The sequence below is a fragment of the Calidris pugnax genome, unplaced genomic scaffold (genome assembly GCF_001431845.1).
Source record: "Calidris pugnax isolate Ruff unplaced genomic scaffold, ASM143184v1 scaffold351, whole genome shotgun sequence".
In the NCBI taxonomy this organism is placed as follows: domain Eukaryota; kingdom Metazoa; phylum Chordata; class Aves; order Charadriiformes; family Scolopacidae; genus Calidris; species Calidris pugnax.
This window is the reverse complement of record NW_015091067.1, coordinates 314,396-330,880: the sequence shown is the minus strand read 5'-3', so window position 1 is coordinate 330,880 and position 16,485 is coordinate 314,396. Positions and strand designations below refer to the sequence as shown.

Here is a 16,485-nt window from a genome sequence, read left to right as displayed (position 1 = left end):
CATGCTCCATCAGCTCTGCAGTTCATTCATTTCTGCAATTCATATTTCCTATTCAGCATGAATGCAGTTACACAACGAAGTACAAAGTTTCACCTTTCCATGCGGATGGTCTCTCTTTACATGCACATTTGCATTTAAAAAATAAAAAAAAATCCACTACCAATATGTGTGCGACACTTCTGAATGTTATTGGAACATGGGTCGGTGTTGTCTTTCCATAGGAACACGTTGTATATCCAAAACATCCTTTACATTGAATGGTTTAAGTGTCCATAGTGGACTCAGGTCATTAGAGTTACATCCTACCTTAAACGTGACAGGCTGGCGCTGTCATATGCACCATCAACACAGAATCACTGTTTGGAATAACAGTAATAATAATAAGCATAACCCCTATTGCAGCATTATTTGCACAGCACTTTACAAGTAAGATATTTTATTTGTCTTTCCTTTCTGGTTAAACCCATCTCTATTCAGGAGAGAATCTACTTCACCCATTCCTGAAATGTCATCACCTCCACACTTGATTTTATTTTGGAAGGAAATTGGTCTGACAACCCTAACAAGTTCTGATTATTCACAGAGCAGCCCTTGTGAGGAGATTAAAGGTACTAGCTTTCCCATGTTGCCCTGTCAGCACACAGCCCTTCAGGGATCTTCCCTTGATGTGGAAGTTAGCTCAGCCTCAATGTTCATTCATCCTTGACTTCTCTTCCGTTAATAGCGGTTATGTTGTTGGAGATATGACGTGGACATCTTACCTCTCTCCTTCCCCCTCCAGCGACTACACTGGGAGCCTCATTTTATTTCAGGCAGGCTATTACATAGTTCCCAAAGCACAGTACTTACTCTTCAGCTACTGCTGATGGGGGCTGGAGTCAGCAGGCAAACCAGAGAGTGGCTCTTCTCCTGCCTCTCCGCTCCAGGAGCACCACGGCTGTGCCCTGGATGGCTGCCGGGAGCACCCAGAGCTCAGACACCTCTGCCTTCACAGCAAACGCACAGCCTGGGTGTCCCGTGCTGAGACAGCATCTCAGGAGCAGCATCCCGAGGTGCTCGTCCTAATGCTTTGCTGTGTGATGTGTCTCTCACCCTGTGATCTGGCTGCTCACCTCTTGAAGGCTATGGAATTTTTTTTTCCGGTGGAAGTGTGGAAATGCCAGCGTGTGACAGGAACATTCCATTTTTGGTAGTTTCAGTGCCTGCCTCGGTGGCAGCACCTGGCTTCACAGCACTGCCCTTAGTACGTGTGACTGCCTGGGTCCCAGGGAGGGCTTCAGATTTCCTGAGGCATCGGCAACAAACTTCAAACGCAGCTGTGGGTTGTTTCCTCAGAAACGACACAAGCACAAACACACCCAGTGGTGCATTTGGAAAGAAAAATTCATCTCTGAAATAGCTAATAACATGCTTTTACCGCTTACGCTGCTCCGATCCAGTCTTTCCTTGGTCTAGACTTAATTTATTAATATACAAAACATAACCTTAAAACTAGGGCGCAGCAGAGCTAACGACAAAGAAAGAACTTTCTGTTCAAGCACTTTGAATGAACTACAATTAACCATCAGTACAATTAACCATCACTCTGGGTCCTCCACAGCCAGATGCTGGAGGAGCCGTGTGGCACTCGGATGTTACGCTCCCGTGAAAGGCAATGATAAGCCTGACATAAGGGTCTTTGTCGCACTTCTGCCTTGTTACATTTTCCCTTTCCTCTCTCTCTTTTTAAGCATTCTCAGCTGTCATTGTACCCCAGCAGTAAAATTATTCCCACAGTAAAGTGCAATATTGGAAAGCAATTCCGTTTGGAGACGGAGCACTAAGTGTGGCACATCAATGATAAAGCTGCAGCAGAGCATTAGTCTTTGCATTAACATTAACTACCATGGCTAAGAGAATATATTAGCAACAGCCTTAGTAAAGGTCAGGACATTGAGAGGAAGGAATATCAAGAAGCATTATATGAAGGACATAATTTTAAGGTAAAGTGCTGAGTTTCAGCCCCATTCGATGGGAGTTGAAAGGACTGGATGGAAATAAATAACGGGAAGGCTTTGCTTGAGGGACCAATTCCAGGACCGCTGATAGCAGTGTCAGGAAAAGTCCACTGGGACATATGGTGGCTTCTGCTGCTCTGGTGTAAATCCAGGAGAACTTCTCTGCAATTAGTAAGATTACTTAGCATTAGTAAGATTATTCAGCATACAAATGACTGAACAGGCAACACTGAAGGAACCAGCGAAGTAAAACATGGTTGGGAGCTGAAGACCAATGACCAAATGAGAAGTAAGAAATAACCTGAAGATTAATGGCAATTAAGAACTGGAAGGAGGGGAGAGGCTTATCTTTTGTTCTCTTTAAATCTGGGTGCTGGGTGGGCCACCTGAAGCCATTGTGACAGCTCAGCACGACGCTGCTTTGGTGCTTAATTCCCCCCTTTACCTGGTTTGTTGGCAATTAGTGTTTCAGTCTTAAATAAAACTCAAGTACTTGCATACCAAAGATGTGGAAAACAGCTGCTTGGCCCGAGATTATTCACAAACAGTAATTTGCATATAATAGCTAAAAACAAGTATCTGGCACAAACCGAGGTTAGTGGCTGAAATGCCCAAGATAACACGAAACCTGCCTAAGGTTGTGTTTTGGTGCAGTCAGAACTCAACTTCTTGCTTTAGGCGCAAGACACCGGAGCATCACCCCCATGCCAGGAGTGTCACACACCATCAGCACTTCACTGAACCAGGGTGGGAGCAGGCAGATAAAGCAGAGGAAGCAGCAAAATCAAGACGTACCTGGGCAGGTTTCTGAGGGGACGTACAGCATGTGGCTCCTCACGCAGATACATTACTCTCCCATTCTACCACCCTTATTTACTGGATATTTATTCCAAAGTGTCCCTGCTGGGAGCTGCTCCCTGTGCTCATTCACTGTCAATTACACTGCCAGAAACACAGCAGCACCTACAGCAACGTTCTATTGCATTACAACTGTTTCCTTAACATGACCTTGGGTCCAAGATATTTATCAGGAGAGAAATAAAAGAAAAAGAGGAAAAAAAAAAACCACAGCGACCATTTATAACAATTTGTGAAGGTGGAGTGATTTGAGCTTGCAAATTACAGGTAAACACTTTGTACTTGCTATGGCAATATAAAGCATCTCTTACTCAGAGCACCGTGTCAACTTCTGCCTCTGTCTAAATTAATGCTTCCAATTAGTCCTCTTTTATTGTGCATCCATCACAGCAGATTCATTGTTAGGGCTTTGAACAATACAAATCCATATACTGGTAATTATGAAAAAGTACGTTTAGCAAGAGACAAACGTTTCATATTTATCAGCAGTGCCTTGGGCGCTTTGCAGGTTATTTTTCCTGGCACATTTTTAATTTCTACACTCAGATTCATCTTGGGGTTCAGTAACTAACTGAAGTCAAAGGCTGTATAACTCTTCACACTAGGCTCAGGCTTGGTGAATTCGTTTTTTCAGCATGTCTCTTGAAAAATCATCCAGCTACCATGCGTGTGTCCCAGGCAGTAACTGCTCTTCCAAGCTACGTGGCACACGCCATGTAGGGGGAAAAGAACATCCAGACTTATTCCTTGAAATTACATCATATTACCTAACTTATCCACTGCTGTTTCCAAACTTTCTCTTTTTATACGTAAATTCTTTGGCACGTGTTAAAAATTTATGTGGAATAGCTTAGAAAGGACTGAAAAGATGGCAAAAGGGAAGACTGTACTTAAGGCTCCGACAAAAATTATGGTTCCCTAGTAAGCCCGTGGTTTTAAAAGACACATAACTGCCACAATATTTAACTGGGCTAAAACTTTTCAGGTTTGGAGTCAGTCCAGATGTGGCATTTCCAGAAGACAGGGGGAGAAGGAGCAATGTAAGGCTCAGCCCTGAACTGAAGCAGAGGAAGTGCTTGTCTCTGCTGGTTCACTGGGGTCTTGGGAGCAGCTGGACACAAACACCCTTTCACCACTGGAGTGGCCCCCCTTGGCAGACCATGATTAGAAAGTGGATATGGCAACAATTCTTAGAAGTTTTTTTAAAAATGATCCCTGCAAAACAAAAATATTTATTTTTTTAAAACAAAACCTTAGGTGGAATTGTTGGAAAGCAAAACAAACAACTGACACCAGGCTTTAATCTGAGTAGGAGATTTTCACCTACAGAGTGGCCCAGGGAAAGTCGACCTCCCTCCACAAGGCCTTTCTGATGTAGGAAGATGGTCTGTTGCCCACCATAGACCTTGATGTGAGCATGGGACAGGGATGGGGATAAAGGAGAAAAGGTGCAGTGGGAAAGCTCTGCCTCTTGGTTTCTGGAACGGCAGCAAAAGAGACGTGCCCCAGGGCAGGCTGAGTCACTGCCCCGAGAGCTGCTCTGCTTCACTGCTGCTGGAAAGGGAAACATTTTCAATCTTCCTCCTTTTGGGGCTCCAGAACAAACGTGGTCTAGTGAGAAAGAGAGGGCATCACAAGCTCTGGGGCCAGGCACCAGATGCACATAGGATCAGGGTTTTCCTGTTTGCTGCCACGCAGTCCATATAGCAGCCTGGGAGAAAAATCACAGGGAAATCTTAGCAGGGATGAAACCAGCAGGTTGCTGTAGAAATTATACTTTAAAATCCTTTAAGTTTTACTAAAGCTCCTGAACTTTTTCTACAACAGGCTAAAACTTGTCCCGTGTGATTCCACAAAGGTTTTTTAACTCTAAAGGGTGATAACTTGTCCACAAAAGATGGAGGTAAAAATCCAGTGGATCACAGCTCTCCAGTCATATGGATGGATGGATGGATGGATGGATGGAAGAGGTTCATTTGGCTTTTTCTGCAGCAGGACTCATGGGGTGGTCAGGCTCCACCTCCCCCTTTGTTTTCAGTTCCTGGCCCAGGCAACACACCAAGCTTGACCAACTTGTAGGCATTTTAGAGCAATGAACCAGACCCTCAGCTCATGTGAGTCACCTGACCCTACTGAAACCCAAAAGCATTGCCAACTTGAAACCCTCCTGGTGCTGGCTGTGAACCTGGAAAGCTGCAGGGCCAAGCACACTCTATCATCTCATGATGTTTTTACAACATGCAAAAAGCCAGCAGTGCAGAGCAACCCCTCCAAAGCTCCAGCCTCATCATGGTGGCACAGTTCATCCACGGGATCATGTCAATGCGTGCTTCTCCCTCCTGAGACAGTGCTGTGGAGCTACTGGCCTCAAACAAAAACACTGATTGCACAGAGGAGGAGGAAAGGGAGGACAGAAGGGGAAGGGAGAAATGGAGTAACATTTTTAGATAGTAGGACAAAATAACCAATTGTCATCTCTGTATAAAAAAAAAATGCATCACCCATTCATTCATTCACAGGCATGAATATGATCAAACTCATCCTCTACAGAATAAGAGTTGCTGATGGCAGTTATGCAAATCCATTCCTAGCAGACGCCTGGTGGTGTACATTTACATGTCTTTCCGTGATGTGTTTGTGATTACACTGAGAGTCTTGTCCAAAGATGAAATCTCTGGACTAATGAGCCACCCCTCCTGTGTACCCACAGGCACAGGCACACTATAATAGCAACTGTGGGGGAATAAGGCTGGGCGTATCAGTGTTGTATCTAATTAACATTCACATATATATTGCATGCTCATTTTTTGTTCATCTTTTTATCAATAAACAGATTAGGAAAAAATGCAGTCTTGTATAGTTTAGTTCTAGGCTCCTCTTCCAGCAAACACATCAAGGTCTTTCATTTGTCAGAAGTTAGGAAAAACTATGCAGGCCGCCCAAGGGAAACTGTACCATGGGTCAGATAGATCACGCTGAGGTGGTCTGAAGTGTCCACACAGCGTGGTCTGCACTGGGACAGGAGATATAAATCCAGACTTGCACGGCGCCTTGTTAGTCTCCGTTACAGACCCTGGGCAAAATTGTCTCATATGGAGGCATCATCTTGACATACGGCAAAATCTCCTCCCGTGTGTGCACAGCATACGGCTTCTGAAGACAAAATTCATTTAGAAGGATGCCTGCTCATGCCAAGTGAAGCCACAATAACATTTGCTTAACTCTAAATGTACGTCATGACGACTGAAGCTCAGCTTAGGCCTAAGGACTGAACGTTCTGACTCCAGTTCACAAGAGGTAAAATAATCTTGAACCAAGTGGATGAGGGCCCTGGTTGACCCACCGGCCTCAGCTAGACCCAGAGGACCTTCCGAGACACAGACCAAGCAGAGAATTGGGTCAAGAGATGCCAGGGGATGGCTGGGCCATTTGGGGAGGCTTCTTGAGATGGTTTAGGAGTAGGAAGACTCAATTTTGTAACTGCTGTTCATCTGCAATTTGCCTGATACAGGATGTGACAATCTGATAATGGGCAGGGGCTGCAAAAATCCACTTTCTGTAAATACAAGGGGTTTTAACATGTCTCTTCCCTTTAACCCCTTACAGCTTACAGTGATTTTTCTTGGGTCAAGTAGCTTATTTGAAGATAAAGAAGTGATTTGGTGGAATTTTATGTAGAATTTTGTGCAAGGGCTCAGCTTGACAGAAGCAACAAAAATTCACCCAACAAAAACCTAAGTCAAAGGCTGGTTCAAACCCTCTCAATGGATTTACATGACCGATCCTACAAAATTTTGATGCAATTAAATCTATACTTGTCTTCTGGGCTTCTAAAAAAATGAAAGTTTGTCTCTCTACTGTCACCAACAGGTCAAGTCAAAACCCAAACCAGACACTTAAATGGCAGCATTAACTCTCTAACCACCACTCCATGGAACGGGGAAGGTATTAGAGAGATCCCAGCAGATCGCAGGCTTAGAGAATAGCTGTAAGGAAGGAAAGGAAGAAGGAGGGACAGAGGAGATGCCCTCAGACAGGGAGTAGGGAGAAAGACAGAGGAAAGGAAAAGGGGAACAGAGGAAAATAGAAATGGAAAATGGCAGAGTCAGCATATTTTCTTCACACAAGAAATATGTCCAGAATCTGGAAAGGTTAATTGCTATACACAGCCAAATCCTATTTCTGATCATTGCACAAACCTCTTATTGGAGGCTGAGATATTTACTCCACGCTGAATGCACATTATTTATACTTCAGCACATGGATAGGCATCAGAGCTGAAACTGGGCCTTTTGTGCAGAATAAATCTGACATTCCTCCTTTTGACCTCTGTTTAACATTCTAGGAAAAAAAAAAATTCTTCATGAATATGTACAGAATGTGCCAGGATGAGTTCTGCCCTCGGACTGGCATTTCAGTGGGGCTGCGCTGCTGTATTTCAAAGCAAAATTTGGCCTTCGACTCTAATTGCTCCCAACCCTAGAAATATTGAATTGATTTTCTTCAGACATGAACTGTTTTCTCCTTCATCACCGAGGTCCATAAAACAAGCCGAGTTCAAATTTCCTAGCGTCAGCTGTTCTTGAGTTATGAGGGCAAAGAAGCTGCAACCGGAACAAATAGGAATAGCTGGTTTCTCTTCACGCCCCCGTATCATAAAACAGCCAGGCTGGCTGTGCTGAGAGTTCTCCAAATATTCACCTTTAGGCTGAGGCCAAGCCTGAACAGCACACTGCCACCCCCCCCGGGGAACTTTCCTGAGAAAATTAGGAACAAGTGGAAAATGGGGGTAAATCTGGACACAGAAATCAATCTGAAGCCGTAACAGTAGTTTGTTTCCACAGGAGTAATTAGCAATTCCCACACCTCCATCACAAATCAGCTTTGTAGGAGCCTACATGCTCCTGAGTGGGACTGTGGCTTTCCTCTTTCCTAGAAGAAATTTTTGCTCTTAGATAATAATAGGCTGTTTAGGGTAATTTTAATCTGTTTCTTATGTCTGGCAGACAGGAACCCTGCCACGATGACTATCGGAAACATCTGCAAGGCTTCACCCAGATCCTTGCTCACCGCCTGCTTTGCCATCCCCAGCTTTCAAGTGCAGCCTGGCAGCCGTGGCCAGACCTGTGTGAGCAGGACCCCACGCTGCTGCTCACAAAGACTGCCCGGGAAGTTTTTCCATTATCTGATAGATTTATGGCTTTCACAACAAGAGACCTCAATCAGATGAGGGGCCCTCGCTGCGTTAGGCGTCGCGGGGACATTGTAGTTGTCCATCCGTTCTCCGATGAGCACTTGCACCCATGCTTGGCTTCTGCAGCTTTAGTAAGAGCACAGTAGGTTTTTAAAAATTTGAGCCACTGGAAGCAAACCCCCAAACTCCAAATGCTCATGAGGGAGTCTTCAGGGAGGAGTTTGAGTTTGGTGCTTAAAAACCAACTTGCTTTGTTACATGTAAGACACACATACTGATAAGAAAAGCTGTTTTATTTCTAGTTGTCCCTTTTTTGCTAAAAATTATTTGCACTTGAAAACCTTCTGACCAGCCTAACTGCATGCACATCCTTAGCCAAAGGCAGTGGTTACGAAACGCTGTGTAACTACCCCGTTCCACATGTCATTCCCTGGGACAGGGAATCTCTAGTACAACATGCAGCCACCAAGGACATCACATGGGGCCACCATGTGAAAACTTGTTATTACTCAGTTGTCACGCTGTCAAAAGCTGCAACCACTCACCGCTCTAGTGAGCCATCAATGACTTGGTCTGTTCCTGATCAAGCTTTTCTGGCAAATATAGAAATACTGAGAGGAATGCCCCTATCTAGATTGTCAGAAAGAGGGGATGCCAAGATGCTGAAACACAGGGGGTTTTTTGGTGGGCAGAAGACAGCAGTTTCTCAAGGATGCAGCTGTCTGGCTGCCATTTTTGCTTCATGCTTCTACAACAAAAAGCTTGCACAGTCCTCCTGCACCGTCAGGATTCCCATCAGGTTCAGTCTTGCCCTGATGCTCTGAAGATGATCAGGACATAACAAGAGGGAAGGGGTGCCTTTCCACGAGGCATCTGCAACACACTGAAGTCATAGGGGTTACAGAGGCAGAGCCAAGAACAGGTCCGGACCAATTATCTTTTGGCTGTTTTGAGAAATTAACTGAAATAGTGAAGCTGTTCCTCTTTAGCAATGGGTTACAGGGTACGCATATTTATGGGGCTTTGCTCCCCAAAGTGCACACGTGCAACTCCCATTGAGCTACTGGGGCTGACGTGGGAACGCTCAGAGGTGGAGAGACAAATTAAGAGGAGATTTACCACTCAGGCTTTCAGGGAACATATAGCACTCCTATTTAACAATAATAGAATAATGGTATTAATAAAGCATTTGCAACTCAGCATTCAGAAAACCAGGGTAATTTGGTTAGAAAAACATTACAAACCCTGAAAATAATGATATAGTGCAAGAGTAATAACAATTTGTTTAAAAAGCAGATACGGGGACTTGGAGAACAGGGGATACAGAACGGTATTTTTTGGTTGTTTGGTTGGTTTTTTTAAAATTAATAATAAAAAGATCAGAGAGATCTCAGGGAGAAGCAGAACAGAGTCATCAGGTCTGTGTGATATACCCCAGTAGAGAACACACAGGATTTAGTTGTAGTTCATATGAAATGAGTTACATTTAGGGAGCAGGTAACCCTTTCCAATGGGCAGGGGATTTAGTGTAGACTCAACTGTCTGGGATGTGCATGTGGAGTAGCATGTCCTGGCCTGGACTCAACAGTCCTGGAGTGTGTTCTTGCTGTCCATACAACAGAAATAAGAATACAGAAGTGATGTCTGCAGTGTAGGGAGAACTGACACATTGCTTGGGGTTAATTTGTTTTATGTATTCACTTCCTGAACATGTAGTTAATGAGTCCAGAAAGTATAAACACCAGCTCTCAAGCATGCCCTGTTGTGTTGATAAGCAACTGTGAAGAGCTAGGCTTGGACATCACATGGACATTTCTGGTTTGCTACAAAACTCACCTTACAGCCTCACATGCAAAGGAACATGAGAACACATAAAGGAAAGCCACCCAAGCCTTGACATCAGCCCTGCTGCCCTGCCTTGCCAGGAGCTGCTAAAAAGCCTTCTTGTGAAGCTTCAGAAAGGCTGCCTGAAACTCCTGGGAGGGGTCATACAGGGTCTGTTGTGTGCCCATGGTGTTCTGGCCTCCTCCCACCCAAAGTGGGGCAGGACACAGCTGATCCAGCCCTCTTGTGCCCCACTCTCACCCTGCAATGAATGGGGCAGGGGCTTATATAAAGGGACTTAGTACAGGATGCTGCAACCAGCTGGCTTTTTAAGGATATAGCATGTCTATCTGTCTGTCCGTCTCTCCATCTACCTACCTACTACATATACTGTTTCATATCTATTTATCTAGATACAGAAATAAACATAAACAGTTAAATATATATATATACACCAGCATAAGATGTTGCATTGTTACAACAGTTCAAAACATTCGGTGCCAAATTTCACTGTTGCTTTGCACAGCCAGACATCCTCCAGTTGATTCAATATATTTTTGATTAAAATATCTGGTGGAGAGAGAAGTACCCTGCCAGCATCTTTCTGCAGCTGCCCTCACAGGCAGCACGGCAGCAGCCAAAGACAGGAGGGCACAGCGGCACGGCAAAGCGGCCTCCCTCAGGTTCCTGTTCTATTTCTGTTCTGCTAACGGGTCGGAGCCCCAGCTGACTAGCTTGCTACTGAGTGATAGCTGGGATGGAAATTAAATAGATGGAACATTTGCCTGTGTCTACAGAGGGGGGCAAATAGGAAAGGAGGGGGAAACAGTTGATACATAGCAGTCGCTGTAGAGCAGTAAATATTAGCATTAATTTTGCTCATCACAACTGCACATTCATTATGGCTTTCCACGTACCAAATCCATAAGTCTATATGTGCTGAGCCAGTGCCTTGCTATAGCAGGCAGCAAATAATGAATGATGTATTACCTCTCTTATAATGGATTGGTTATTTCAACCATACTTGCCTTGATGTGATGAAATAAATGACAGCAATTTTGCTAATACATGGGGTTTCTGCTCTCCCCCCTTCTTTCAAATAGGGCAAAAAGGTGTCCTTTAACATTTAAAGCCATGGAAGAACACAATATGTATGATGGTAAATGACTATAATGTAGTATGCCATAAGCTGTAAGTACCGTCTGGTTTGAAAGGAAGCTGATGTGAGGTATAAAGAAGGTATTTTACACATGATAGAGGTAATAAATCTAGAGTTTGCTGGAGGATTTATATCCAACTGGAAATAAATCCCTTGCAAATATTTTAGAAGTATTGTATAGCTACATTAAGAAAGGACTCTGCCACTGAGCTGAAAGTGCTTCTGGTTCAGTTGGTGATATTACAGCTTTACCAGTCAAATCCTGATCATATCAATCAGGTTTCTATTTCAGACCGATGATGGGAAATGTACGGCATGAGCAAGGTATTGCATGAGCAATGTTACTATACTCCATTAAAATACAACATCCCATTCAATAGCAAATATTCACTGGTTAATGTCATCGTTCGATAAAGAAGGAATTGGACAGGGTGAGTGGAGCACAGCCCTTTTCCTTCCCTGTGCTCTGCTTGCCTTGTTTGTGAGGCCAAACTGTGACCAAGAAATCAGAAAAGGCAGCCGGGACCAGCTTCCATGAGCCTCAGCCCAGTACTGGCACGTAGCAATCGAGCACCCTTGCCCCAAGGAGCTCAGAGCAACACCACCAAATTCAGCCTCTGCAAACCCAGGAGAACCCTCCTGCGGCTGGAGACTCCTGCAGAGCGGTCCCTCCATGCCTGCAGGAAACACAGAAGAAAAGGACCTTGGTGATATCTCCATGATAAGGTTATCCTGGGGAAGGAAACTGCCAGGCAGGAAGAAAGCAGAGATCGTTTCAGGGCTGGGAATACTGGCAAATCCTTAGGAGAACATGGATGACCTCATGTTAAAAAAAGATTCAGGTTTATTCAAGGCAAGATGCAAAGATTCAGGATCTGACCTCAAGGCCACCATCACCTGTGGAAGGATTTCCACCAAACCAAAGAGGCTTTAGATAAAAACCTTCGTTTGGCTCTCATTTTTTTCAAGCACCTGGATCCTACTCTGTTCCCACAGAAGGGCAGTGGCCCCGCACACTCTGATCCCTTGGCAATAGGATGAAATCGTGCTGGGAACTCAAATAACTCCCACAGCATGAGAACTGCTCTGCCCTTACGGATGCTAAGCCAGCTGTTAAATGCTGCCTGCAGCCTTCTCCAGCTGCTGCAGCTCTCATCTTTCCTCTGAGAAGAAGCACCACCCCGTGATGATACGGCAGCTTCCCCTTCTTTTTGCTGGCTTGGACATGGAAGTCCCTGCCACCCCAAAGCTTCTTGATCCCCCTCGGGTAATTCATTTTCCAGCACTCCCGTTGCCTATTGGGGTTCTCAGTCCTCAAAGTTTTACCAGACCTAGCAGTGGCAGTAGTCACTCCTGATGTTTATCATCACTAGCATTACTGCTTTTCACCACAGATGGTTTTTTCTCCCTGATGAATGCTGACTCGTTTCTTTCCCTTCTGCCACTTTGCTTAAGTCATATTTGCCCTCAGAGAAAAACGTGGCAGCATCATGAACAGGACTGGAAAGCTCTGTCATATGCAGAGACTAGGATGCAACGTGATTATCATGTTAACCAGCTCGCTGCCCTCTGGATGCTTGGCCCACATCCAGCCAAGTGACATCAATACGGTGCTCTGGGCACATGCTGCAAGTCCCCAGATTCTACCAAAATGTCAGCCAGGCTCCTGGATGCTGCGAGGATCTCAGGGGATGATCAGCAAAGTGCTGCACGCCTCTGTGCCTGGCCAGATCCTCCCTCAGCAACACGTGCGGCACGCTGCCCACCCACCCACCCTCTTGGGAAGCCACCAAAATCATCACATAACCCCTTGGGGGCAAGCAGGCCAAAGGATACCCTTCACAATTTTCTACAGCAAACATTAGGTGCAATAAGCCAAGATATTAAATGGACATCTGGCCTGGCCTTACTAATAGAGAGCCTTTTCTTGTGGGATTTCAATGCAAGTATTTCATTGAACCTCGTGTGCTTTGGCTTGGGTAAATCAAGGATTGAATTTGCAGCTGTATAGACCACCAGAGCCCAAGCAGCCCTGGCTCCCAGCAGGGGCCCATACACTGATGAAGTTCTGGCACCTGTTTGCTGGCCACGGAGACATGACCCACCCGTGGTGGGCAAAGGCACAGACTGACCCCCCTCTTCTAGCACTGGGCTGCCAGGTATACCCCTTTCCTGGTGCTGTCACACAGGAGCCAGCCCAGAGCCTGATCCCAGGCATGGTGTGGAACATCCAGAGTCCAGCCTTGGCTTTCAGTGGCTTCCCCAGGCTTGGTAGCAGCACAGCCACGACCACAGTCTTGCCCTTTTAGCAAATGAAGGTTCATTTCCTACCCAGTCTATCTTTTGTCTTCTCCCTAATCCATCAGCGAAGTTACAAAGCCGAATTTCCATGGCAACAGACTGTGAGGTCAGAGAGAAAGTATTAGGAAGGATCAAGCATCTGAAGTGGAATCGAGAAAGGGAAAGAACAAAATTACTTAAAAATATTAACAGTCATAGCAGAGGGAATAATAAAAGAAAAAAAAAAAAGGACAGCTCAGATAATCTGCTCCTGGTGTGGACTCCTTTCGGGTTCTGACAGAGCTGGTGCCAGCAAAAATGCCCTTTCACAGAAACCCAGTTTGTCTCTTGGCTTCTTTTGAAGTCAACAGCAACTCCAATGGGCGCAAAATATGGTCATCCCAGGAGCTGCAGGGGAATTCCCAGCCACCAGGAAAATCTCTCACTATCAGCCTCTTCTTGCTTAGTGGAAGCCCGTTGCATGGTTCTACAAGCCTCTAGTCAAAGAAGATCACCACCTCCACAGATGGTGGGACATGGAGATTTTAAACATTTTTTCTTCTAAACAGAGAACATGCTGACGCATTTCTCCTTTAATCATCTTCTCAAAGGTGTAGTGACCACAGCCTAAAGCCATGTTTAATTAGCAGACAGTTGTTTGACCCCTTGGGATAGCCCTAAATGAGGGTCCTACCCCACGACCAGGTGCTCCTGAGGGGGTACCCCCAGCATCCGCATCGCGTGCCCTGTGGAGGCACTGGGGTCAGTGGGGTGAGCCCTGCATGGCCCAAAGATGGACAGCATGACTTTAGCAAGGTCAAGAGACAGGGGAGGGAGGTGGCAGCACAGATGTGCCCCAGTGACGCTGCCATCCCTGTGGGGTCGGACAAATGTTGGCACAGGAAGCTGTGTTTTTGCAGGAAGGCTGTGGGTTTTCTCCTGTTTTTAATTGGGTCTCCTGCTGGGCCTGAGACTCAGCAGTCGTGAGGTGGGCCCCGTGCGATGCGCCCGCTGTCACAGCACAGCTGTCACACAACCTGGAGCCCTGTCACAAACCCAGGGCCTTGCCTTCCCTTTAAGCAACACCGCGTACTCCATGTCCACGTTTGTTACCACCTTCCCCTTCAGCGTGATGATCTAGGACCTACAGCTCTTCAGAGAAGTCCAATTAGGGATGTTGCACGAGCCCCTCTCCAGATGAAAGCCACCAGTTCATTAGGCTACAGGAGGGAAGGGGAAGCCTGAGTTTCCCCCCGGCAGAGCTCCCTCCCCTCCTTCCCACACCATCAGCACGTGCTGCACATCAGAGGAAACAAGAGGCTTTGGGGTCTCTGAGTTCCCCCGTGGGGGATTTTTCTCCCTTATTCAGGAAAAATAGAGGAGGCAGGCGGTATCAGACCCTGAGAACCTTCTGGTGATGTTTGGAGGGGAGGCGAGCAGATACGGAGAGAAACCTCCAGTGTCTATCTAGGATTTATAATGTGGATGGGCCTTTGTGACTTAAATCACTGCTTTTCCCGCTGCTTGATCTGAGAGCGTGTTTGAGTCAATCTGAGCATCAAAGAAATTCAGAAAGGCAGTGGGGCAAGGAGTAGGGCAGAGACTGACAGGAAAATAAGGAAGCAGGGAGGCGGGACGGAGATGGGACTGCAGATAGACCAGATTAAAAGATGAAGAAACAGAGGTGGCGTGCCTGGCCCGCGGGCAAAACTGCTCCACTGAAATACGATTATTTTTCCCCCGCTTAATTTTCTCAAAGAGACATTTTATGGTCTATTCATAGGCTTGACATACCCTCTTTGAAAAGAATGTTTTCTGACATGGGGTGACAAAAGAGCTATGATACAGCTTTGCCCCAAAGTACTATGAAGTAATCCCTGCTGTTAAGACTGTTCCTCTAAACCATGTCTCCAGAACAAATCCAGAGCTTGACTTTGCTCCCAGGGATGCGCGTGTAGCACACTTGGCCAGATAAAAGCATAAACAAAACCTATTAGATGAAATGACACTCTGCAATGCTGAAAACTGAAGGAGGAATGTAAGTGTGCATGGTGGGACACAGAGCTACTGCAGTGCTCCAGCCTCTTCACGGTATGTGGCTGTTGGTGGCTCTAGGAGGTGGAACATACTCAGGTCCATAAAACAGAGCAGGAAGACAGACTATGTCCACAGCCCCTCTGCAGAAGGAACATATGGAAGAGCTAATCATACCTGAAAGACAGGACCACGACTGCTTTTATTCTTATTACCTTTTCCCAGCAAAATACTCTTTGTCCATAGTGCCAGGAAAAGTCTAGGAGATACTAAGAGAGAGCATTCCAGTTCCACTGCACGTTGCCATCACTCCGAACGTAGACAGATCCCTCACTGGGTCACAAAACCAATTCACTCATATGGATAAGGACCACAGCCTGTGTTTAATATCCAGGGATTCATCAGTCATGGATGACAGTGTTGTCACCAAGAGGGTGGCTGTTTGGGAGCTCTATTCCCAATGGCTCAAAGGGAGCAGGAGATGCTTGCAGCTATAGAATGTTATGCATAGATACTATGCGTCTGTGTAAAAATATATATGTGCACACATATGTACACACACACACAAACCTATCATTAGTATTTTCACACTCATAGGTTCTTATACTGCCCCTGTGATGTAATTAGCATTATTATTCTATTAATTAAAATTTTCTGCTGTCTTGAATTTAAAGACAGCACATATGGTGGTTTGCATTACTGGAGTATAAAATAATCAGTCTTTGTTTAACTCTGAGCTAAGATTCATCTCGCTTTTCCCCATATGCTGTTTGAGGGTTGTTGGCTTTGCTGTGATTTCCTTCCCTCTCTTATTGATATTGAAATATTCTTACTTCTGATTCTTCTTTCATTGCTCCTATTGGTTTCACACATTTTCTTCACATGGTCGTGGGTACTTACTGGTTTTATGACTTGCATGTTTTCACCCATCTATAAATTGGCTCTCATACAAGTCAGTCAAAATTAAATTTTGATGGAAAAAAAAGACATAACAATGTCATTTTTTCCATTCAGCTTTCAGAACAGTTTTGCAATGAGCCAGTTAGCAAAATCTTGACTTGTTTATCTGCAGTTTCCAGGCTGGATTATAGCTGCGTTTGGGGGGCCATTTTCTGCCTCTCTGTTTTGCTAAGAATCTA

At 45.3% G+C, this 16,485-nt stretch overlaps 1 protein-coding gene and 1 long non-coding RNA gene across 3 annotated transcripts in view; one reads left to right on the top strand and one right to left on the bottom strand.

Annotated features, from left to right (window-relative positions):
* The window catches only part of TMEM108 (transmembrane protein 108), a 170,194-nt gene that overhangs the window by 23,174 nt on the left and 130,535 nt on the right, over nt 1–16,485 (bottom strand). The gene's annotated exons all lie outside the window — the stretch shown is intronic.
* LOC106896747 overlaps nt 1–16,485 on the top strand; it is a 72,946-nt gene that overhangs the window by 49,373 nt on the left and 7,088 nt on the right. The window lies entirely within an intron of this gene.